The sequence below is a fragment of the Dipodomys merriami genome, unplaced genomic scaffold (genome assembly GCF_024711535.1).
Source record: "Dipodomys merriami isolate MVZ:Mamm:240054 unplaced genomic scaffold, mDipMer1.0.p SCAF_85, whole genome shotgun sequence".
Lineage (NCBI taxonomy): Eukaryota > Metazoa > Chordata > Mammalia > Rodentia > Heteromyidae > Dipodomys > Dipodomys merriami.
This window is the reverse complement of record NW_027206457.1, coordinates 3,945,955-3,969,196: the sequence shown is the minus strand read 5'-3', so window position 1 is coordinate 3,969,196 and position 23,242 is coordinate 3,945,955. Positions and strand designations below refer to the sequence as shown.

At 44.6% G+C, this 23,242-nt stretch overlaps 1 protein-coding gene across 10 annotated transcripts in view; it reads right to left on the bottom strand.

The window, feature by feature from the left end:
• Positions 1-18,999, bottom strand: part of Siah1 (siah E3 ubiquitin protein ligase 1) — a 37,632-nt gene extending 18,633 nt beyond the window's left edge. For 3 of the 10 annotated variants that reach the window (XM_070011925.1, XM_070011923.1, XM_070011922.1), the window contains exon 1: positions 4,720-4,785. The gene's annotated coding sequence lies outside the window, so the exon portion shown is untranslated. Of the gene's footprint in view, positions 1-3,690; positions 3,788-4,296; positions 4,315-4,719; positions 4,810-7,334; positions 7,673-16,506; positions 16,607-18,905 lie in introns of those variants that run through there. The other 7 variants (XR_011369798.1, XM_070011927.1, XM_070011928.1 and 4 more) reach the window with 7 other exon arrangements.
• Positions 19,000-23,242: the final 4,243 nt, after the last annotated feature.

Here is a 23,242-nt window from a genome sequence, read left to right as displayed (position 1 = left end):
ATTAATCATTCATTCAATGATTTACTAAGTACCAACTATGTGTCAAAAGTACAGCTACAGAGAGACAAATGGTAAATGTTTTTTCTAATATGGGAAAGTTAGACCTAAAATATACCAGCACATGATGAATTATACAGGACTTTAAGCATTCATTCACAGCAAGTCCAAAGGAGAACACTCTTAGGGGAGTAGCACAAAGGTGCAATGCCTCTGTGCCTATGATCTTACAATACTTATTGAAATGAACTCTAGGAAAAAAAATTTTTTTTTCTGTCTTTGGAGGGGCAAGAGGGACACAAAAATGGAGGATATAGGGTAAACAAAAAAAGCAACTGTAGGGCTGGGAAGGTGGCTCAGTGGTAGAGTACTTGCCTTGCATGCATGAGGCCCCGGTTCAATTCCTCAGTACCACAAAAGCAGAAAAAGCCCGAAGTGGCGCTGTGGCTCAAGTGGTAGAGCACTAGCCTTGAGCTGAAGAACTGAAGAGCTGAGGAACAGAGCCCAGGCCCAGAGATCAGGCCTCAGGACCAACAAAAAAAAAAAGCAAGCAGCAGTGGTACTCAGTAGAAACTATATTCAAAATGATCTGTACAACATGGGTGGAGATGGAAGGGAAAACTAGGAGAGAACAAGGGCAGGGGTGACATTGTCCAAAAAGTGCACGTGACTTATAAAATGTTAACCCCTCTGCATATCACCTTTATAATAATAAAAAGTATTTTACTCAAAAACAAAATATAAAAAAAATAGCTCCCTACCCAAAAAGAAAGCACAGCTAACCTCTAAACAAAGGAAAACAAGACCACGTCTCAGAAATTCATTTATTTGGAGATAGAAAGAACTAGAGAAAAACTAGAATTCAGGGGCTACATATTACAGTGGGGACAATCAACAGAGTTATGGAATTATGGAGGGGGGGGGAGAGAGAGAGAGAGAGAGAGAGAGAGAGAGAGAGAGAGAGAGAGAGAGAGAGAGAGAGATCCCAACTCAATGCAAAGTATGCAGGAAATTCTTCTCAGTTCTAGATTGTCAGACTCTAGTTGGGAAAAGATGTGCAAGAATGTGGTCCAGTAAGGTAGGGGAGCAAAACAGGCCAGCTCAGGCAAGGCTCTGTACTTATAAATGATACAGAAACACTTGGGGCTACGTATTAAAGACCTTTGAAATCAGTTTGATCTACTAAAAAGCTCCCTTAAAATACCACTACATACCCATAAGAGTGTCCAAAATCCAAAACACTGACAACACCAATTCATTGCTGATGAGAATGCTGAGAATAACAGCCATTTTTGGATGAAAGTTTTGCAGTTTCTCATTCTTTGTGGTACTTACACAAAGGAATTGGAGTTTTCAGTCAATATATAGCAGCTTTATTCCTGCCAAACTTTGGAAGCAACCAAGACTTGATTCAGTAAGTAAACTATGATACATCTACACAATGGAGTATTACTTAGAATAAGAAAAAAAATAAAACTGCTTGGGTATCAGGAGCTCACATCTATAATTCTAACTACTTAAGATGAAACTTCTATGGATCAAGGTTCCAGGCCAGTCCAAACAGAAAAGTCAGAGACTATCTGAAAAATAATCAGCAAAAAGCCAGGCTGGAGCTAGGTGCCAGTGGCTCATGCCTGTAATCCTAGCTACTCAAGAAGCTAAGATCTGAGGATGGTGGTTAAGAGCCAGCCCTGGCAGGAAAGTCCTTGACACATATATTTCCAATTAACCATCAAAAAGCCAGACATGGAACTATGGTTCAATCAGTAGAGAACTAGGCTTGGGCCAAAAAGGAAAAAAAAAAAAAAAAAAAGCTCAGGAACAGCAACCCAGCCCTGAGTTCAAGTCCAGACATGGCATCAAAAAAAAAAAGCCAGGCTGGAAGTATGGATCAAGTAGTACAGTGCCAGGCAAGCAAGCCAACCAAACTCAAATCACAGTACCAGAAGAAAGGAGGGAGAAAGGAAAAGAGAGGAAGAAAAGAAAAAAGAAAGATGGGGAAGAAGATAAAAGGAGGCAGAAGAAAGGAGATGTTGGAAGAGAAGGAAAACGAGGAGAAAAGGAGAGAGGAGGAGAAAATGCTGCTGCTGAGTAGTCTAGCCATGAAACATTAACATGCTGCTAAGTGAAAGAAACCATTTTGAAAAGTATGATTCCAACTATATGACATTTGGCAAAGGGCAAAAAGAATACAGTGCTGAGGATTTATGAAGTTACTCATGTTCTCATATATATCATTTTATATACACACACACACACACACACACACACACACACACACACACACACACACACACACACACATTATGTCCAAATCCTTAAAATGTACACCACCAAAAGTAAATTCTAATACACTATGGACTTTGAGTGATAATGTGTCAATGTAAGCTCACTGATTTCCGCAAATTTATCATTCTGGTAAAGGATGTGATAATGAAGGACATTATAAATGGGAAAGTTCTGTATCTTTTGCTCAATTTTGCCCAGTCTACAGCTGCTTTCTAAAATATTAAAATCTAAACTAGGTGAGGTGGCACATGCCTGTAATCCTAACACTGCAGAGGATGAGGTAGGAGAATAGCAAGTTTCAGATCAGATGATTTGATGGAACACATAAAGATGCAAATTAAATAGATGTAAACCAAGTTAATTTGTTTCTAAATTTGTACTTTGTGGAACACTTACCCTTAAAAGTTAACAGTTCTATTTCTATTACACTGTATTTCACTTTATAGTATTAAATGTTAGTACCTATGCTGGAAAGATGCCAAAGGGGGTCCATTTAGACCTACTGTGTTATATTTATATATGAAAACACTTTGGCAAAGCGAATTTTAGTGGGGAAAATATGAAATGCAACTAACATATCCAGATTACAAGTGAAAAATGTCTTTTAAGTTTCCAGAATAAAACAAATATACCACCAATTTATATAATCCATAATCTCAAACTTTATGTGTAACCAAAATGCTCTCCACCATAATTTGAGCCAATAGCTAGCTCCCTGATAAAGTTACTAGACCATTACATTTGTCACATTACACTCTGCTCTTAACTTTTAAGAGATGGTGATACTATGTAGATACCTAACACTCAAAGGGATTCATTCAACTGTCCTACTTTTCCACGTTAATTACTGGAAGTCCTTGAAAGTGAACTCATCCATAAGTCTAAACTTGTGAACAGGACACCTCATTTTAATCACTTTGATTTTCTAAGTTCAAAAAAAAAAAAAAAACACACAAAAGATCTACCCATTCGAAAATTTCCAAAACGCCAGAAGACTGCAGAAGACATATCAACTTAATCACCCAGAAAGCCTTTCTCTTTTCAACAACAAAACCCAAACACTAATGACTTACAAAGTAAATTCACAAACTGTGGCTATGCACTTCCAACACATCCATCATGCTGATAACCACTTCAGCACTTTAATTACACAACCTCCTTAGCACTGAGCACTCACGATGAGCCACCTGCCAATCCTCTAAGCACTTGCAGCTATTTCCATTCTCAACAGTGTTTGAGGTAAGTACTGTCTTTATTTATACCCATTTTAAAGGTGAGGAACACGAAGCGCACAGAAGCCAAGGTCATAAACTGGTGGGGCAGGATTTGAAACAAAGCATGCAGGCTCAATTCTGAGCCCACGCTCCCAACACTCAACAGCTTTTAAAAGTGTTAGCGATTTACCCGTGGCAGCTGCTTATCTAACCGTGGTAAACGCTCCACGCTGGGATCGGGCAGTCGGAACCCTGTCCTACATACACCATCTTCACAGCCTCCGTGACTTTGACAAATTGGCTGCGCGGCCTACTTTTCACCAACACACTCGCTGGACTTTCCTGTCAGAGCAAACACACACTACATCTTTCCAGGAACCGACAAACGGCACGGAAAAGCCTGCGTGCCGCACGGCCCAGGTCAGCCACACGCACGCTCCTAAGTTACACGTCTGACAGGGTCGAGGACGGAGCCCAAGCTACCTGGCACATGGAGCCCAGGCCGCCGGGGCTTAAAATTTAAAAAAGGAAAAGCTACAGTTGTCCACGCTAGCAGCTCGCGCGCTCTCCTCGCGAGTGACATAAACAAGGGAGGAGGCTGCATTCTTCCCTCTGCACAATGAAGGCTCCGGCCAGAGAGCAAGAGCGCGGCCCGGCCGCGCCGCTCCGGTCCGGGGGTCGGGGGCAGAAAGCCAAGGCCGCGAAGGCCGAGCGCCCCGCGGCGCCCCGACCGCTCCGGACCTCGGGGCGCCGCGGGGAGAGGACGGTGGACAGGGCCGGCCCGCACTCAGCTGACCTCCGCCATGTTGGCCGCACACCCGGACCCTCCACAACAAAGGCCCGCACGAGGGCGCGGGGCGCGCCGGGTGCGTCCTGCGGCCGGGCCCGCCTCCGGGGCGCGCAGGGGCCTGTCCCAGCCCGCGGCCCGGACGCCCCCTCCCGCCGCGGCGCCGCCGGGCCCCGGGAACCAGGGCCGGGAGCGAGCCGGCTCGCGGCAGGGCCGGCGACCGCGGCCGGCAGGGAGGGGCGGGGGCGGCGCTCGGCGGGCGGCCGGGCTCGGCCGAGACAAAGACGCCGCCGGGCCTGGACTACGAGAGTCCCCGGATCCGGCGGCCTGACAGGGCCCGGCCGTCCGCAGGCCGCCATTACCGGGCCCGGGAGCCCTCCTCCCGGGAGCCCCTCGCCGCCAGCTCCTCCCTCCGGCCCGGGCCCCACTTACCTATGGGCGGAGAGCGCGCCGCGGACCCCGGTCCTGGCTCAAACGCGCTCCGTCGCCAACCCCCGCCACCGCGGGCAGCGCCACCGCCTCTCCCTTGCGCCAAGACCAACGGGACACCCTAGGCCGCTGCCACTGCCGCTCGAGAGCGCGCCCCGCCACGGCCGCCACGGCTCCCCCCCTAGCCGCCGCCGTGTCGCGCGTTCCCGAACCTGCCGCGCGCACCCGCTAAATACCACACACTGCGGCGGCCGCCATAGGGAGGCGCGGCACCGCGCGCGGGGCGCTCGAGGGGGCGGAGCTTGCGGGCCGCGCAGGCGCAGAGCGCACTGGGGCCGCGGCCCGCGCGGAGGGGCTTTGGCAGACCCGGCGGGTGGTTGGCGTTCCAGTACTTCGGTTACACGGGCTGAACCGGCTGCACCGCGCGCCCCGCTCGTGCTAAAGCGTTGCGTTCGATTCGCAACGGCCCCGGCCGCGAGGAACGGCTCCGGTTCGCGCGGACAAACGGCCACCCGGCCCGCGGACTCGGCGGCCCGCGGACTCGGCGGCCCGCGGACTCGGCCCGTGCCCACCCGGGAGCGCGAGTCCCCCCCCCCCCCAGGCTTGGCGGCCCTCGCGTTCAGGCGGCGAGTTCGCGTCGCGCCTCCACCAGCAGGCTTGAGAGCTCGGGCGGTGCTCGCCTTCTCATCTAGAAAGTTCCCGCGGAGGGACACCGATGCCCTGGTTGGTGGGGTTGGTTCGGTCTGAGCCGGTTCTCGCTTGAACTCGGAACCTGGCAGTCCGGCCTGGCCGTTCCCGCTCGGGGCTGGCACTCCACCCCGTGAGCCGCACCCTCATTTCGAGCTTTTTGCTGCTCGATGAGCCGCCTGGATCTGCCTGCCTTGAGTTGACTTCGAACCAGCATCCTCGGATCTCCCCCTCTTGATTGAGGATTCACGGGCACCAATCGCCAGCACCTGGCACTCAATTCTGCTTTTCAATAAAAACGTTTCAAAGACGAAAACCTTGTCAGGTCTCTGATGGGTGCTCACCTGGTTAGGTTAACCTAAGCCAATGTCTGAGACTCTTGCGGAGCCCTGTGGTTTTCTGTGTGTAAAGAAAAAAGGTACTGGGCTGGGAAGGTGGCTAAGTGGTGGAGCGCTTGCCTTGCATGCATGAGGCTCTGGGTTCGATTCCTCAGCACCACATAAGCAAAAAGAAAAAAGCTGGAAGTGGCTCAAGTGGTAGAGCGCTGGTCTTGAGCTGAAGAGCTGATGGACTGCGCCCAGGCCCAGAGTTCAGGCCCACGACCGGACCCCCCCCCCCCAAAAAGGTACTTCTTATATGGGGTTTTAGAAACCAAAAACTTCCCCACTATGCAAAGCCTTCACCATCAGCAACTCTTTTTCTTGTGGGAGGTTTTTATGCAAACACTCCCTTGAGAATACAAGTTTCTGCTCACAAGAGGAGGACGGGAAATCAAAGATAGGTATTAATGCAAGCTGCTAATTTTCAGCTTCCTTAGGCAAATTTGTACTCTGTGCCTGTGTTGTTACTGTACGTCTGTTCTCAACCTAATATTTGCTTGTTATGGCTGCTGTCTTCCTCTGGGACCATTAGCACATCCAAACAATGTTTCTTGAGGTTGAGAAAGTAAAAAAAACACGTGTTCTTAGCCGCAAGCATAGTATACTACTACTAATGTGTTGGTCCCCAAAGCCCAAAAGTCAGCTAAAGAACTCCTGTTATGTAAGTCTGTGCACTTATTGGGGATGTTCATTTCAAATAGTACTTACCAGATTCTAAAATGTTCTACTATGTACTGCTTGCTCATGAAGCTTGCCAAATGAGGAAGACATTCATTCACTTACTCATTCAACAGATTATTGCGGGGATTCTGGATCAAGGCCCTGAGTTCAAAGGCCCAGAGTTTAATCCCCAGCACTTAAAGAGAAAGAGCTTATCACCTGAACCACTTACAGTTGGGTGGGAAACACCTAAGTTGATTAATTTCATATATATCACTATAGCTGTAAAGATTTTAAAAAAAAAAGGAAACAGAAAAAAAGCACCTGGTACTAAGGTAATATATATAACAGGTCAGATGAGTGATAGGACAGGTAATCTCAAAGAGAACAGAAGGAACTAACCCGATTTTTTTTGGGGGGGGAGGGGTTTGAAAATGGGGAACATAAAAAAGGGGGAAGTATTTCCGTGGAAAGCCTTATTTGGTAAGAACCAATCCAATTCTAGGAATTGGACAAATTCCTCAGTGTGGGTGTTTGTCCTTAGAGGGAGGGGAAGGGAGAGCATAGATAGGCACTGGATGTGATGTAGACAAAAAGTCAGTGGGGTACGGTATTTTCACAATAAAAAAAATCAGTGGGGCTCAGGGAGAGCTGGATTTTGTGGGCCTTGTTAGCCAAGTTTCCTGCCTGTGGAACATGCAGAAAGCAGCTAGAATTAGGAACCAGAATTTAGGAAAGAGCCCCTTGAAGGGGGCTGGCAATGCTCCAGGCAAAGCAGTCTTGCTGGGGTCAAAGGGAGCTTCACATGCCCTACTGTTAAACTCTGTAAGTGAATGCCTATAGAAACCAACAAGGATTCATCTTAGAGCAGGCATTTTGAGGTTTGTCCATTTTATTTATGGAATTATTAGCCGTTATGAATTATAAGAAACACCTTTCCTTTTCTTTTGGTGGTACTCAGGTTTGAATTTTGTCCTCAGGTTTGAGTTGGAAGCCTCGTTTTTCTGCTAGTTTTTGAGATTGAGCTAACTTCGTGCCTAGATGTTCAGATGAGAGTCATTTATGTTAGGCTTCTAATTGCTGGGATGAATGGTAAGCTATCACATCTGGATCTTCATTGAGAAGGTGTCTTGAAATATTTTCTTTTGCTGCCCAAGATGGCCACAAACCAAGATCTCAACAATCTCAGCTTCCCAAGTAGCTAAGGTTGCAGATGAGGCCAGCGATGCCTGATTAGAACATAATTTTAAGAAATAAAACTCTGATATCAACAAGCTGACAATTTTTTTTTGCCAGTCCTTGGGCTTGAACTCAGGGTCTGGGCAATGATCCTGAGCTTCTTTTTGCTCAAGGCTAGCATTCTACCACTTGAGCCACAACACCACTTATGGCTTTTTCTGTTTGTGTGGTGCTGAAGGCCAACCCAGGGCTTCATGCATGTTAGGCAAGCACTCTACCACTAAGCCACATTCCCAGCCCCCAAACAAAATTTTTTTTTTATTTTTTTATTTTTTTTGGGGGGGGGGGTCCGGTCGTGGGGCCTGAACTCTGGGCCTGGGCACTGTCTCTCAGCTTCAGCTCAAGGCTAATGCTCTACCACTTGAGCCACAGCGCCACTTCCTGTATTTTTTTCTTTTTGCTTATGTGGTGCTGGGGAATCGAATCCAGGGCCTCATGCATGCAAGGCAAGCGCTCTACCACTGAGCCACCTTCCCAGCCCCCCCAAAAAAATTTTTAAAGTTGACAAGCCAGGCATGTTGAAATGTGTGTGTAGTCTCTAATACTAGGAATCATTAGGTGAGAGGACCAATCTTGAGACTAGTAGTTTGAGACCACCCAGGGCAACATGAGACCCATCTCAAATAATAATCCTAACAATAAAGCCTGAAGGGTACATCCCAGCATTGAACATTTTAGGTCCACACAACCTAAACAATACTTAAGCCATCTTAATCTACTTAGATCCCTTTTCCTACCCATTCTACAAGCTTGTCAGAATGCTCATTCTTCACAGCCAGGTGTGGTTATTCTCACCTGTAATCCCAGTTACTTGAAAGCAGAGATCCAGCAAATCAGAGTTCCAGGCCAGCTGGAACGAAATGTTAACAAGACCTTCATCTCAGTAATAAAGGTGGGCCACTAGGTGACATCCTACAATCTCTAAGAGAGCCAAAACACAAAACACAAAACAAGCCTGTAATCCTAGCTGAGAACCGAGAATCACTCCTCAAAGCCAGTCCAGGCTAGAAAGTCTGTGAGACCCTGAAATCCAATTAACCATCAGAAAACGAAAAGTGTCACTGTGGCTCAAAGTGGTAGAACGCTAGCCTTGAGCAAAAAGCTCAAAGACACCGCCTAGGCCCAAGGTTTGAGCCCTACAACTGACAAGAAAAACAATAATAATTTTTTTAAAAATGGCACCTACCTATTCAGAAGGCTGAGAATCATTTATGGTTCAAAGCCAGCCTAGGCAGGAAAGTCTATAAGACTAATCTTCAAATTAATCACCATAAAAGCAAAAGTGGATATGTGGTTCAAGTGGTAAAGTGGTAGCCTTGAGAGAAAAAGCTAAGGGACAGCCAGGCACTGACTTCAAGCCCCAGTACCAGCACACACACACACACACACACACACACATGCACACACACACACACACACACACACACACACACACACACACACTCAGTTTTTTAGGAAAAAGATAGACCTTTTGTGTACATGAGAATAACAATAGATCATTTTCCTTTGGTTTGGAGGTTCACAGGCATTAGGAATGAAGAGTAGCTGAGATATGGGTTATAAAAGATACAGCTCGGGGCTGGGAAGGTGGCTCAGTGGTAGAGTGCTTGCCTAGCATGCATTAGGCCCTGGGCTTGATTCCTCACCACCACATAAACAGAAAAAGTCAGAAGTGGTGCTGTGGCTCAAGTGGTAGAGCACTAGCCTTGAGCTGAAGAGCTGAGGGACAGCACCCAGCCCAGAGTTCAGGCCTCACAACCAACAAAAAATTAAAAAAAAAAAAAAAAAAAAAAAAAAGATGAAGCTCTAGAGGACCAGCTCCTCTGGGGTGGGACATGATTCCAGCCCCCTACCCCCTCCACATACACACTTGGCCTCTCTGCAAATAGCATGTAGACTTGAACTGAAGAGTACCTGACACCATGCAAATTTCTTAACACCCTTGCAATTGCCAAAGACAAATCTTTGCCTCTCACTTCCTTCTACCCGATAGCATTCTAACCATGTGAAATAGATCTCTCAACTTCTCTGAAGTGGAAATAAGAATGGTCAATAGACACTTGAAGAAATGGTCAACCTCTCTAGCCGTAAAAGAAATGCAAATCAGCTGGGCGCTGGTGGCTCACACCTGTAATCCTAGCTACTCAGGAGGCTGAGATCTGAGGATCTCGGTTCAAAGCCAGCCTGGGCAGGAAAGTTCCTGGGACTCTTATCTCCAATAAGCCACCAGAAAACCGGAAGTGGCACTGTGGCTCAAGTGGTAGAGTGCTAGCCTTGAGCTGAAGAGCTCAGGACAGCGCCCAGGCCCAGAGTTCAAGCCCCATGACCGACAAAAAAAAAAAAGAAAAAGAAAAAGAAATGCAAATCAAAACAAGATTGAGATTCTCCTCACCCCAGTTAGAATGGCTAAAATCAAGAACTCTAATAACAACAGATGTTGGAGGGGGGTGTGGCCAGAAAGGAACCTTACTGCATTGTTGGTGAGAGCGTAAACTTGTTCAACCACTTTGGAAAGCAGTATGGAGGTTCCTCAAAAGAATCCACATAGAGCTCTCCTATGACCCAGCAATCCCACTTTTGGGCATTTACCCAAATGATCACAAACAAGACCATACTAAAGCTACCAGCACAACTATGTTTATTGCAGCATTATTTACCATAGCTAAGATATGGAACCAACCCAAATGCACCCCAGTAGATGAATGGATCAAGAAAATGTGGTATATATACACAATGGAATTCTATGCCTCCATCAGAAAGAATGGCATTGCCCCATTTGTTAGGAAATGGAAAGACTTGGAAAAAATTATATTAACTCAAGTAAGTCAGACCCAAAGAAACATAGGTCCCATGGTTTCCCATATTCGCAATAACTAGTATATGTCTGAGTCAAGCAGAAAAGCTCAGATAAGATGATGTTAGGTGAAATGAACCCCAAGATAAGGACACAAGTGGTCTTTTCGTTCTTGCTATTGTTTCTAATGTATTTATAAGGTACCATGTGATTTTTTTGTTGCTTTGTATGTCCCTCCCCCATGGTATAACTCCTGTTTTCACTGTATTTGATGTTGGTATAATTTGTGGAGGGGAAGGGAAAATAATTATTTAAATAGGGATGCAGGTTGACCCATTGCAGTAATGAGATGTACAAGACATGGCATGGGGGGGGGAGGGGGAAGGGAGGGGAAGGGAGGGGGAAGGGAGGGGAAGGGAGGGAGTATAGTTGTAGAGATGGGAGGAAAGGGATGGTAGGGGAAAAACAAAGGAAGAGGCAACAATGCTTGATAAGAAATGTACTCATTACCTTACTCATGTAATTGTAACCCCTCTGTGTTTTCACAAAAAAACTTATTTTTTTAAAAAAGAAAGAAAAATAGATCACTCTGCCCTCTGCTAACAGCTGGGAGGTTACCTGGTAAACTAATGGATTCTCTGAATCCATAGGGGTGGCCACAATAGATGGATCCACTATGTCAGTCACCTTGGAACAGTTTCTGTTCTGGAATCTCCAACTTGGCTGGGTCTATGCCTGCTCTCCTCTAGAGAAGTGAAGACTATTTCTTCTCTGTCCTCTTCCCACTCCTTTTTATACAAAGCTAATCTCATCAGATTGACCTTATCTCAACCATTTTCAGTGAAATTTAGAAGGGGTTTAATCTCATCTGGCTGATCCTGAATGAAAGACATATGCAAAAGATGACAATCACTGTAACAATGTACCTTCCATGTGAAGGAAAACAGCCAATTTGGGAGAGATGTTAGAAAGGCAGCAGTGGTTACCTGACAGCTAATCTACAGAACAGTATTTACTGGGACTTGAACTCAGGGCCTTGTACTACTCTGCTTGTTTGTTCTACCACTTGAGCCACACCTGAAGCCAATCTTTTTACTGGTTAATTTGAAGATGGAATATTGTGGAATTTTGTTTCCAGTCGCTTCCAATTTCAGCCTCTTGAGTAGCTGCAATCATAGGTGTGCACCATCAGTGCCTAGTATTTGTTGTTGTTGTTGTTATTGTTATTCGTATTAGTATTAGTATTGGTTGTAAGGCTTGAACTCTTGGCTTGGTCGCTGTCCCTCAGCTCCTCAGTTCAAGGCAAGCACTCTACCACTTGAGCCATAGCACTGAGATTCTCAGATCTCAGCCTCCTGAGTAGCTAGGATTACAGGTGTGAGCCACTGGTGCCCGGCTTTTTGTTGTTGTTGTTATTAATAGTAGTAGTAGTAGTAGTAGTACTATTATTATTTAGTAGTAGTGGTAGGGATGAGTGCTAGATAAACACTGAGTTGAGCTACATGATCAGCCAGAAAAGCATTTTGTAACTGGTAAAATAATGCTAGAAATAGATGGAATTTAGGGATGAATGATTAATACTTTGAAGCACATGGGGTAGGGAAGTCTTCCCCCCAGAACTAATCAAAAGGCAGTTCACCTCTAATGTGACATAAAATGCTGGTCTGACAGAAGTAATGGCCCCTGGAGCAGCAATGACTTTCCTTTCCTTTTTGGAGGTTTTGTATGGGATTCATATTAACTTGATATTTGAGACAGCTCAAGCTCAGACAACAACTCACAGTCATCTTCTCAAAAACAACACTTTCTTCTGTGGTAGGAGCAAGTGGAATAAATAACGTGCTTTGTATTGGCCCATGACTTTTAACAATGTTTCCAACATTAAAATAACACCATGTATTCCCTAGAAAAACTGCTAGGCACATAGCCTCCCTCCATCCTTCACCCACATTCTCAGATGTTTATACCACTCCATAAATTAAGAGTGCTAGACTCATTTATCTAGCCTGTTGGGGGACACACCAAAATGCTTGTTTGTTTTTGTTTTTTGAGATAGAGTCTTTCTCAGTGGCCCAGCTCTATAGCTGGCCTTGAACTTCCCACCCTCCTATCTCAGCCTCCCCAGGGCTGATAATATGGGTTTGTACCACTACACCCAGAAAGACTTTAAGAAATAGTAAGGCCAGGCCCTGGTGGCTTATGCTTGTAATCCTAGCTACTCAGAGGGCTGAGATCTGAGGATCTTGGTTCAAAGCCAGCGTGGGCATAAAAAATCCATGAGACTCTTATCTACAAACTACTCAAAAAAAGCCAGAAGTGGTACTATGTCTCAAGTGGTAGAATGTTAGCCTTGAGCAAAACGGGATCAGGGCCAGCACTCAGGCCCTGAGTTCAAGCCTCAGGACCAGCAAAAACAAAAAGAAAAGGAAAGTATTAATTTGGGGAAGTAATAGAGGAGGTGAGACTTATCAGAATATACTTAAACATGTGGAAATGTAACAATGAAATATTCCACCCTACCCTCTATAAACTAAAGTAAGCTAACAGAAAAAAATATTCAAGCCGGGGTCCATGGCTCATGCCTGTAATCCTAGTTACTCAGGAGGCTGAGATCTGAGGATCTCGATTCAAAGCCAACCCGGACAGGAAAGTCCATGAGACTCTTATCTCCAATAAACCACTCAGAAAACCAGAAGTGGTGCTGTGGCTCAAGTGGTAGAGTGCTTGCCTTGAGCTGAAGAGCTGAGGGACAGCACCCAGGCCCAGAGTTCAAGCCCCACAACCGACAAAAAGAAAAGAAAAAAGAAAAAAAAATCAGTCCTGTGCCGGTGGTTCATGCCAGTAATCCTAGCTACTAAAGAGATTGAAATCTAAAGGATCGAGGCTCAGAGCCCTCTGGGGGCAGAAAAATCTAAGAAATTCTGTCTTCAAAATAACCAGCAAAATGTAAGGCTCCAGTCTGGGAAGAATGTTGCTAGGTACTAGTGGCTCATACTTGTAATCCTAGCTGCTCTGGAGGCTAAGATCTGAGGATCAAAGTTCAAAGCCAGACAGGGAAAACAAATCTGGGATACTCTTAGCTCCAATTAGCCAGCAAAAAAGCTGGAAGTGGTAAGACTCAAGTTGTAGGACACCAGCCTTTAGCCAAAAAAAGCCAACTTTCTCAGAACTGGTGGCTCATGCCTGTAATCCTAGCTACTCAGGAGGCTAAAATCTGAGGATCACAGTTCAAAGCCAGCCTGGGCAGGAAAGTCTCTGAGACTCTTCTCTCTAATTAACCACCAGAAAACCAAAAGTGGCGCTGTGGCTCAAGTGGTAGAGCACTTGCCTAGAGCTGAAGAGCTGAGGGACAGCTCCCAGTCCCAGAGTTCAAGCTCCAGTACTGCCAAAAAATAATATATGCCTATATATCATATAAATAAATAGAGTAATCCATTCTGTCAAGTTGGCCAACCCAATCAAGACTTTATGAAATATCTCCCAATTATCTTCATGTCACACCACTCTTTACAACAGACCGGTTCTCAAGATCAGATCCATCTGTTGGGATATCAGAAGGTAATTCTTCTCCCCAAGCAATCGTAGATGTTTGTCTCCTTTTATTTGAAATTGTGAATACCCATTTATCCTTCATTTTAGATGGACAGCTCTAGATACCCTTCAGAATTTAGCAAGGTTAAGCCAGATGCTCAGCCTTCCTAGGCCTGAAACTGAGAAGTGCTCCTCCCTCCCAGATTCCTATCAACTTTGTGAAGGAAAGCAACTCCAGAGGGTGTCTAAAGCAGATTTGCCTAAAGTAGAGTAGAAGCAATGTTTTCTCTATCAGACATACCTGTAGCTAGTCATTCACACTGTCGGGGGTTGGTAAGAGCATTAAACCACATCCAAAACAAATTCTTTCAAGCTTGGTGGATAAGTTAGAGATTAGACACAAGTGCTCTCCCCATCCTGGGGCTTGAACTCAGGGCCTGGGCTCTATCCCTTCAGGTCCCTGAGCTTTTTTGCACTCTGCCACTTTAGCCACAGATCTATTTCCAGTTTTTTTGGTGATTATTTGGAGACAAGAGTCTCATGACTTTTCTGCCTGGGCTAGCTTTGAACTACCTATATGTTCTCAGATCTCAGCCTCCTGACTGTTAGGTAAATTAAATTGGCAGCCTAGGAAAGAAAAAGCAGCATGTGGTATTCAGACAAGGGAAAGATTGAAAGCCCACTCAGCAGGGATCAAAAAGGTCAAACCACAGCCAGGCCATGACCTATCAAGGCCAGGGACTAGAGAAGGTGTGGCCACACCAGATGTGGATGTGACCTCAGGGATGGGGGGTGGGGGAGGAGGTGACTGCCTACAGTGTGCCAGTTACCCAGATGACAGAGGTACTAAGCGGAGACTTAACCAAGAGGAGGAGTCTGCACCCCAGGGTGGACTTTACACTGACTAGCTAGTATTACAAGCATGAGCCACTGGCACCTAGCTCAACACAAGTATTTAAGAATAAAATTACAACTAGTAGCAAAGGAAATGAAGCTGTTGCTCAAGTGGTAGAGAGCCAGCCTTTCACAGAAGAGCCAAGTGATAATGTGAGAACCTCTGAGTTCAAATCCCAGTCCTGGCAGAACTAGCTATAGAGAAGTTCCCCAAAGCCCAGCAGATCAGGACATGCACTACGCCATAACTGTCATTTTTCTTCCACACCATATGTATCTTCAGGGAAAAGGACGCTGTGCTAGGCACCACATTTTGTAAAAAGTTAGAAAATTACCTACAGTTTTATTATTTTAATCATTTGGGTGACTTGTTGGGGTAGGTCAGTCAGGAGGCTTGAACTCTGGGCCTGAGCACTGTCCCTTAGCTCTTCAGCTCAAGGCTAGCGCTCTACCACTTGAGCCACAGCACCTCTTCTGGTTTTTCTGGTGGTTTACTGGAGATAAGAGTTTCACGGTTTTTCCTGCCCGGGCTAGTTTTGAACCACGATCTTCAGATCTCAGCCTCCTGAGTAGGCACCCGGCTATTTTTGTCATTTTCTGAGACAGAGTCTCAAGAATTTAAGGTTGACCTCAAATTCACCATCCTCCTGCTTCAGCTTCCCATGTGCTAAGACAAATTGTCAGTCTTGAATCAACTGAACTGTATGATTAGGGACAGTGCCCAGGCCCTCAGTTCAAGTCCCAGGTCTGGTGCATGCGCGCACGCACGTGCGCACACACATATACACCACTGGAAAACTACCTCCATCTTTGTTAATTTAAAAAGAAGGGCACAGCCAGAATGCCAATGGCTCATGCTTATAATCCTAGCTAGTCAGGAGATTGAGGTTGAGGATCAAGGTTCAAAGCCACCTCGGCAGGAAAATCTGTGACACCCTTATCTCCAATTAAGCACCCAAAAATGCTAAAAGAAGAGCTGTGGCTCAAATGGTTGAGCACTAATCTTGACCAAATAAGTTCAGGAACAGTGCCCAGGTCCTGAGTTCAAGCCCCAGGACCAGCACAAAAAATAAAAATTGGGCATAACAAGCTGGGCACTGGTACCTCACACATATAATCCTAGCTATTCAGAAGGCTAAAATCTGGCTTAGATTGCATTTAGAAACCAGCTGGGGCAAGAAAGTCTATGAGACTCTTACATCTAATTAACCACCAAAAAGTCAAAAGTGGAGCTGTAGCTCAAATGGTAGGCCTTGGGCAAAAAAGCTAAGAGACAGCAGTTAGGCCCTGAGTTCAAGCTGGCACCCAAAACTTAAAGTATAAAATTTAGGTTAGGGTGTTGAGCACAGGTCACACTAGATCCTAAATGCTTAGTAAGGTCTTTAGTGCTTCAGGCTGTGAGAGGTGGTAGAGGAGGTCTAGGTGAATGCTGGAGGAAAGGGGAAAATTCATCAAATCATTTTTTTAAACAAAATTCATATCAAATCATTTTTAACCACATATCCTTGAGTTGGTTACTATATTGTGTTTTCAATGAACTATAGTTCCCCTTCTTGCCACTGTCTCTTAAACAATGCTGTGCATTATAGCTATATACATATTTACCTTGTATTTGGGAGCTGACGTCATCCACAGATGATGTAAAGTACACAGGAGTATAAGTCAGTGTAGCAAGCCTCAGGCCCAGGTCCCATCCCCAGCACTGCTAGAACAAGCAAGCAAACAAATTACATTGAGCAACTGCACATTGTGGTATCTGCAGAGGCTCTTAGGAAATAATCTCCCACAGATGCCAGGTATCTGGGGAAGACAACACTGGTTATTTTTTTTGATTTTTGATTTCTCACATATTTGTGATAAATATTCCACGTACACAATTTCCTCTGGTCAGAAGTTCTTTTAAACCCTATAATCAATTAGCTAGTTGGAGAACAGACCATCTAATTTACCCATCCTGCAAATGGCTGTTGAAACTGCCTGTGACCTAATTAACCTTGGCAACACTCACCTAGATGGATGTTGGTACATAACATGAACTTACTGGTGTCCTTCTATATGTCCTGGCTATACCTGCTGCTCCCAGCAGCACAAGCACAGAGACACCATATTGTGTTACTTTAATAATTAAAAATAATGATAATGAAAAGTCTTCAAGGACAAAATCTGTGTGATCTTTGAATAAGTCTACAGGCTAGGAATGCATTTATTCTAGTCTTAAGTGTGTAATTAGTGAACCAAGCAAGTAATTTAACCTTTTCTGTCTAGGTTTCCTCAGCTATAATAGCAGCTCTCTCTTCTATTCTGGCTATGGAGATTGAATGAGTTAATATCTGTAAGACATTTGAAAAAGGGGTTGGCTTGGAAAGGGCAGAGGAAAAAAAGAAAAACAGGGGGTCTGGTAAGACAGAGACCACAGTGGAAAGGATAATGTCCTCTCCAAAAGTCTACAACCTAATCTTTAGAACCTGTGACAACATTGTTACTTTACATAGCAAAAAGAATATTGCCAATGTGACTATATAGATTTAGCCCAGACCAGCCTCAAACTCTTGATGATCTTGCCTCTGCCTCCCAAGGGTAGAGATTACAGGTATACAAACATGATGTCTGGCTAAAGTAAAAGACCTTGAGAGCTGGAAAGCATTCTGGACTCTTTGTGGGGCCCAATGTAATCAAGAGGGTCTTTAAAAGGGCAAGAGGCAAGAAAGTGAATCAGAGATAGCAGCAGAGGTTTGAGAGATACAGAAAGTTGGCTATGAGTCTAGGAATACAGACAACTCCTAGAAGTCTAAAAAGGCAAGGAGACAGCATGCAGAGAACTCAGCCAGTATGACTATTTTAGACTTCTGACTTTCAGAACTATTAGTAATACGTTTGTGTTGTTTTAACCCACTAAATTTGTGGTAATTTGTCAAATTGGCAATAGGAAACTAGTACAGACAGATGTGGATGGTGCTCTTTCAAATAACACAGAACATCTGGAATCAAAGTAAAATGTCTCTGAGCAAATCTGCCACCAAAGAGAAAGCAGCAGGCTGTCTGCTTCATCTCATTTTGTTTGGCAATATGGGTTTCAACTCAGGGCTTCGTATTTGGTAGACAGGCGCCCTATCATTTGAGCCATATCTCCAGCTATCCTTTAATTTTATTAAGACAGAGAAGGCCACCAAAGTTCACTGAATTCTATGCTTATTGTTTACCATCTCAGTAACTCACCTTTGATTCTAGAATCAGAAAGCAAAGGTCTGTCTGCTAATATATTAATGAATTTATCCCTATACATTTGTGTGTGTATGAGCACACATGGATATGTGCAGACACACGTGCCAGTACCGGCCTAGTGCTGGCCTTTAGCTTTTTTCACTCATGGCTGATCCTCTGTCATTGAGCCACAGTTCCACTTCTTTTTTTTTTTTTTTTTTTTGGTGGTTAATTGAAGAAAAGAGTCTCTTAGATTTTCCTACCTGTACTGGATTTGAACCTTGATACTCAGATCTCACCCTTAGCATTACAAGCATGAGCCACTGGCATCCAGCTATCCATACACATTTAAGGAACTGATTCTTTCAGTAACTGTCTCTTTAGGGGGTCAGAGAGAAATTGCATATTCTAGGTCATATTCTTAGTCAAGAGAAACATTGATTAACCCACTTGATTTCCAGTACTGACACATTTCTTTTTCATTCTTTCTCTTAATAAAAATGTAGCTCTCAAAGATATCTCAAAGACAACTGTGCTCCAGCTTACAACATTACAACTTTAATGAGCCAAGAATACTATTTTTTACCCTATTACCCAGAACAATAATTCTTACCAACTTAAATTTTCATAGCATTTCACAAGCATTTAATTAATCCTTTCCAATGCCAGAGAGAAAGAAAGTGATATTCATAGTATCTCATTCTGACATCCTTTAATTTGGCAAGGCTTCCGCTGGCTTTGAAAAACAGTGTCTGTCCCAGGAAGGTTATTGGGACTGCTGTTGCTTAATCCGTTGTCCTTACCTAATGAAACCCAGTAATCAGAGCTGTGAAAAACGGCCATCTCCTCAGGGCTTAGATGAGACAGGGAGGCCGCTTTGAGCCTGGAAGAGAAACAGCAGTGATTCCCTTTGAGAAATGACAAAGCTCCTCTGTAGAGAACCTGCGAGATGGGGCGCGTGATTCAGGCTCACTGCCAATTGCATCAGCGCCTGATTCACTTGGTAGAACTGGGGCATGATATGTAATCGCCAACCCTTTCTCAGGACTGTGCTCTCCTGAGGCCAGAGGATCTGAGGTTGAATTCCACTGTTAGTCTTTGCTTAGTCTCTCCTGTGCAGAGGAGGTGTCAGGAAGACCTACTTTTCTCTCTATTCAGACCTGCATCCTTGGGAGGTCAGAGGAAGCTGGATGGGCCAATCATTATCTTGAAGACAATGGGGTGTCCTCCAGCTGTGCCTTCCAGGTGTGGCCTCCTCTTACAGCCTTCCACCACCTCCTTCCCGGCCCACTCCATTTCCCATAATTCCCACTAGCTGATCTCTTCCCCTTCCATATGTCAATTACAGTGAAGCTCATTTTCAATAGCAAGAAACACAACTTACTGTGTGCCAGTTGCTGTAGGGTTCTGAGTGAGATAAAGAACCAGATCTCAAAGAAGTTTCATTTAAAGTGAGATAAATGGCAAATCCCTTTAATGAAACACAGTCATGGAGATAGCAGCAAACTACTGCAGAGAGTAGGGTCAAAGAGAAAGAACAAGATAGGAATATATTATATTATCTGTCTTATGCTGATTGAATTCTAGGCCTTGTACATGCTAGGCAAGTGCTTGCTGTATTACTGAGCTAACCCCAGCACACTGGAGGGTTTTTTTGTTTGTTTGTTTGTTTGTTTTTTCTTGGGTCTGGTCATGGGGCCTGAACTCTGGGCCTGGGCGCTGTCCCTCAGCTCTTCAGCTCAAGGCTAGTGCTCTACCACCTGAGCCACAGTACCACTTTCGGCTTTTTTTCTTTTTGCTTATGTGGTGCTGAGGAATCGAACCCAGGGCCTCATGCATGCAAGGTAAGCAGTCTACCACTGAGCCACCTTCCCAGCCCCGTCACTAGAGGGTTTTAAACAAACATATTCAATATGGCACAGTTTTTGTTGTTGTTGTTGTTTTTGTTTTCAGTACTGGGGATCAATTTTTGTATGTATGTGCTGGTCCTAAGGCTTGAACTCAGGGCCTAGACTCTGTCACTGAGTTCCTTTTGCTTAAAGCTAGTACTATACCACTTGAGCCTCAGTTCCATTTCTGGCTTTTTCCCCTCCAGTTGTTTATTGGAGATAAGAGAACCTCAGGTCTTCCTGCCCAAGCTGGCTTCAAACCATGATTCTCAGATCTAAGCCTCCTGAGTAGCTAGCATTACAGATGTGAGCTACCAGCCCTGGGTGTGGATCAACTTTTGTTTGTCAGTCATGGTGCTTGAATTTAGAGCCTAGGCATTGTCCCTAAGCTCGTTCACTCAAGGCTAGCACTCTACCACTTTGTTTTTTGTATGTTTGTTTATTTTTCCAGTCCTGGGGCTTGAACTCTAGGCCTAAGCACTGTCCCTAGCTTCTTTTGCTCAAGGCTAGCACTCTATCACTTGAGCCACAATGCCACTTCCAGCTTTTTGATGGTTAGTTGGAGATAAGAGTCTCTTGGACTTTCCTTCCTGAGCTGGCTTCAAACTGTAATCCTCAGATCTCATCTTTTTGAGTAGTTAGGATTACAGGTGTGAGTCACCAGTGCCTGGTAGGATCTAGTTTTTTGTTTTTTGGGGTTTTTTTGGGTCCGGTCGTGGGGCCTGAACTCTGGGCCTGGGTGCTGTCCTCAGCTCTTCAGCTCAAGGCTAGCACTCTACCACTTGAGCCACAGCGTCACTTCCAGCTTTTTTCTTTTGCTTATGTGGTGCTGAGGAATCGAACCCAGGGCCTCATTCATGCAAGGCAAGCGCTCTACCACTGAGCCACCTTCCCAGCCCCAGGATCTAGTTTTTGGTGTTGGGCTGTGAACGTGGCTTAGTAGAGTGCTTGCCTAGCAGGCATGAAACCCTGGGTTCAATTCTTCAGTACCACATAAACCGAAAAAGCCAGAAGTGGCTCTGTGGCTCAAGTGGTAGAGCACTAGCCTTGAGCACAGAGAGCTCAGGGACAGAGCTCAGGCACCGAGTTCAAGCCCCAGGAACTGAAAAAAAAAAAAAAAAAAAAGATGTTGAAGTTTTCAAACAGGATCTTACTATAAAGCCCAGGTTGGTTTCAGACTCACAATATACCTATTTCTGCCTCCCAAGTGCTGAGAGATTATAGATGTATACTGCTATGGCCATTCAGTTGGCCTTCTAATAATAGCAGGGGAGGACTAGACTCGAGCAAGGGCTAGGTGAAGGTCAGGCAGCCTGAGTTTGGGGAAACGGCAGCTCAGTTTGGTCAGGTACCAGAGGACATGTAGCCAGACAGCTAGGTTGAACCAAACTGTAGAGTTCTATGGACAATAAACATTTATTGATGCAACTTAGGTCATTTTTGCACAACTGTCAGAATATTTTAAAGGCCTCCAAATTATCTGTGCTCTTCCTTATTTCACATGTTTTTTCCTTTTATCTCTTTTGTTTTGTTTTGTTACTGGAGTTTGATCTCAGAGGCCTTGAGCTTGCAAGGCTCAAAAAAAGAGCCTTCAGCTCTTTTTTTTTTTTTTTTAATTGTAAAGGTGATGTTCAGAGGGGGTTACAGTTACATAAGTCAGGTAATGAGTACCTTTCTTTCTTTCTTTCTTTCTTTTTTTTTTTTTTGTTGGTTGTGGGGCCTGAATTCTGGGCCTGGGTGCTGTCCCTCAGCTCTTCAGCTCAAGGCTAGCGCTCTACCACTTGAGCCACAGTGTCACTTTCGGCTTTTTCTGCTTATGTGGTGGAATCAAACCCAATGTCTCATGCATGCAAGGCAAGCACACTTCCACTGAGCCACCTTCCCAGCTCTACATTTCTTTTTGAACAGTGTCATCTCTTCCCTCATTTTCTCCTGGCATTTTCCCTCCTGACCTCTTCTCACCCCAAGTTGTAGAGCCTATTTCCAACATAGTGTCTAGTGAGAATCACTGCTGCATTTGTTTTCCTTTGTCGCTCAATTTCTGTGCTCCCTCTTGCCCTCCTCCAAACAGATAAACTTACATATAAGTCAAAAGGCACAGAAATTAAAAACAGTGACAAAGGAGAGGGGGGGAAAACAAAATAACAAAAAAACTTGTTTCCATTTCTTGGAGTTCATTTTGGTAAGCATCATTTTATATGATCATATGCACATAGCTATTGAACTTTTGTGACCTTCTGTATGAATGTCCCCTACATTTGTCATGCCCAAGTATATTTTTCTTGTCATTTACCATCACATGATTCTTAAAGGCTTTTCATTGTCTTATGCTCAAATTAAAAAAATACTCTACACTGGGGCATGGTGGCATACACCTATTTCTAGCACTAGGGAGACCAAGGCAATGGGACCTCAAGTTCAAGGCCCACCTTAAAAAAACCTAGACAAAAAAAAAACTGAGAGAGTGTGCGTGAAGGGATGGCATTTTCCAAAAAAATTTGCCTGACTTATGTACTGTATCCCTCTGTACATCACCTTTATAATAACAATTTTAAAAATTAAAAAAGGCAATGTGTTGAGGGCATTTAGCTCAAGAGGTAGAGTGCCAGCCCAACAAGCATAGCCTTGAGCAAAAAAAAAAAAGCTAAACAAAAACATAAGGTCCTAATTTCACCCCCCACCCCCAGAGTTCCAAAGTTAGTCTGGGCACAGTGACTTTTCTGAAATTTGTTCCCTCCAGAAGATGACAACTATGATTGATAAGTGAGGGAAGGAAGTGTAGGGAAAATGGACTAGGACTTACCTCCAGAGCCTAAAGGTAATTGTAGACTGGCTGATAATGTACAAAGGTTTCCTTTTGTTTGTGCTGTGCCACATATGTGCCTTTCTAGAATCTTCATACATACCTCCAGTGGCAATTTCCATCACCTTAATTTTGTCTTAAATAAGTCTCTTGGAAAGTGTGCCCATTTAAGGTCACTCGAGTCCAGACCTTCAAATGTGTGGATAATTCATGAATCCTCTTTCTTGCTAGCTGGATTCAAAGCAATACTTCCTTCCTTCCTTTTTCCTTCTCTCTGCCTCTCTGCCTCTTCCTGTTTCCCTCTCTCCCCCCCCACCCCTCTCCCTTTCCCTCTCTCCTTCCCTCTCCCCCTCCTCTCTCTTCTTTTACATTTGAAAGTAGTGATCCTCCTGTCTTAGACATCCAAATAATTTTGTAAATAAAAAAATAGTAGATTCTTCTGCCTAGT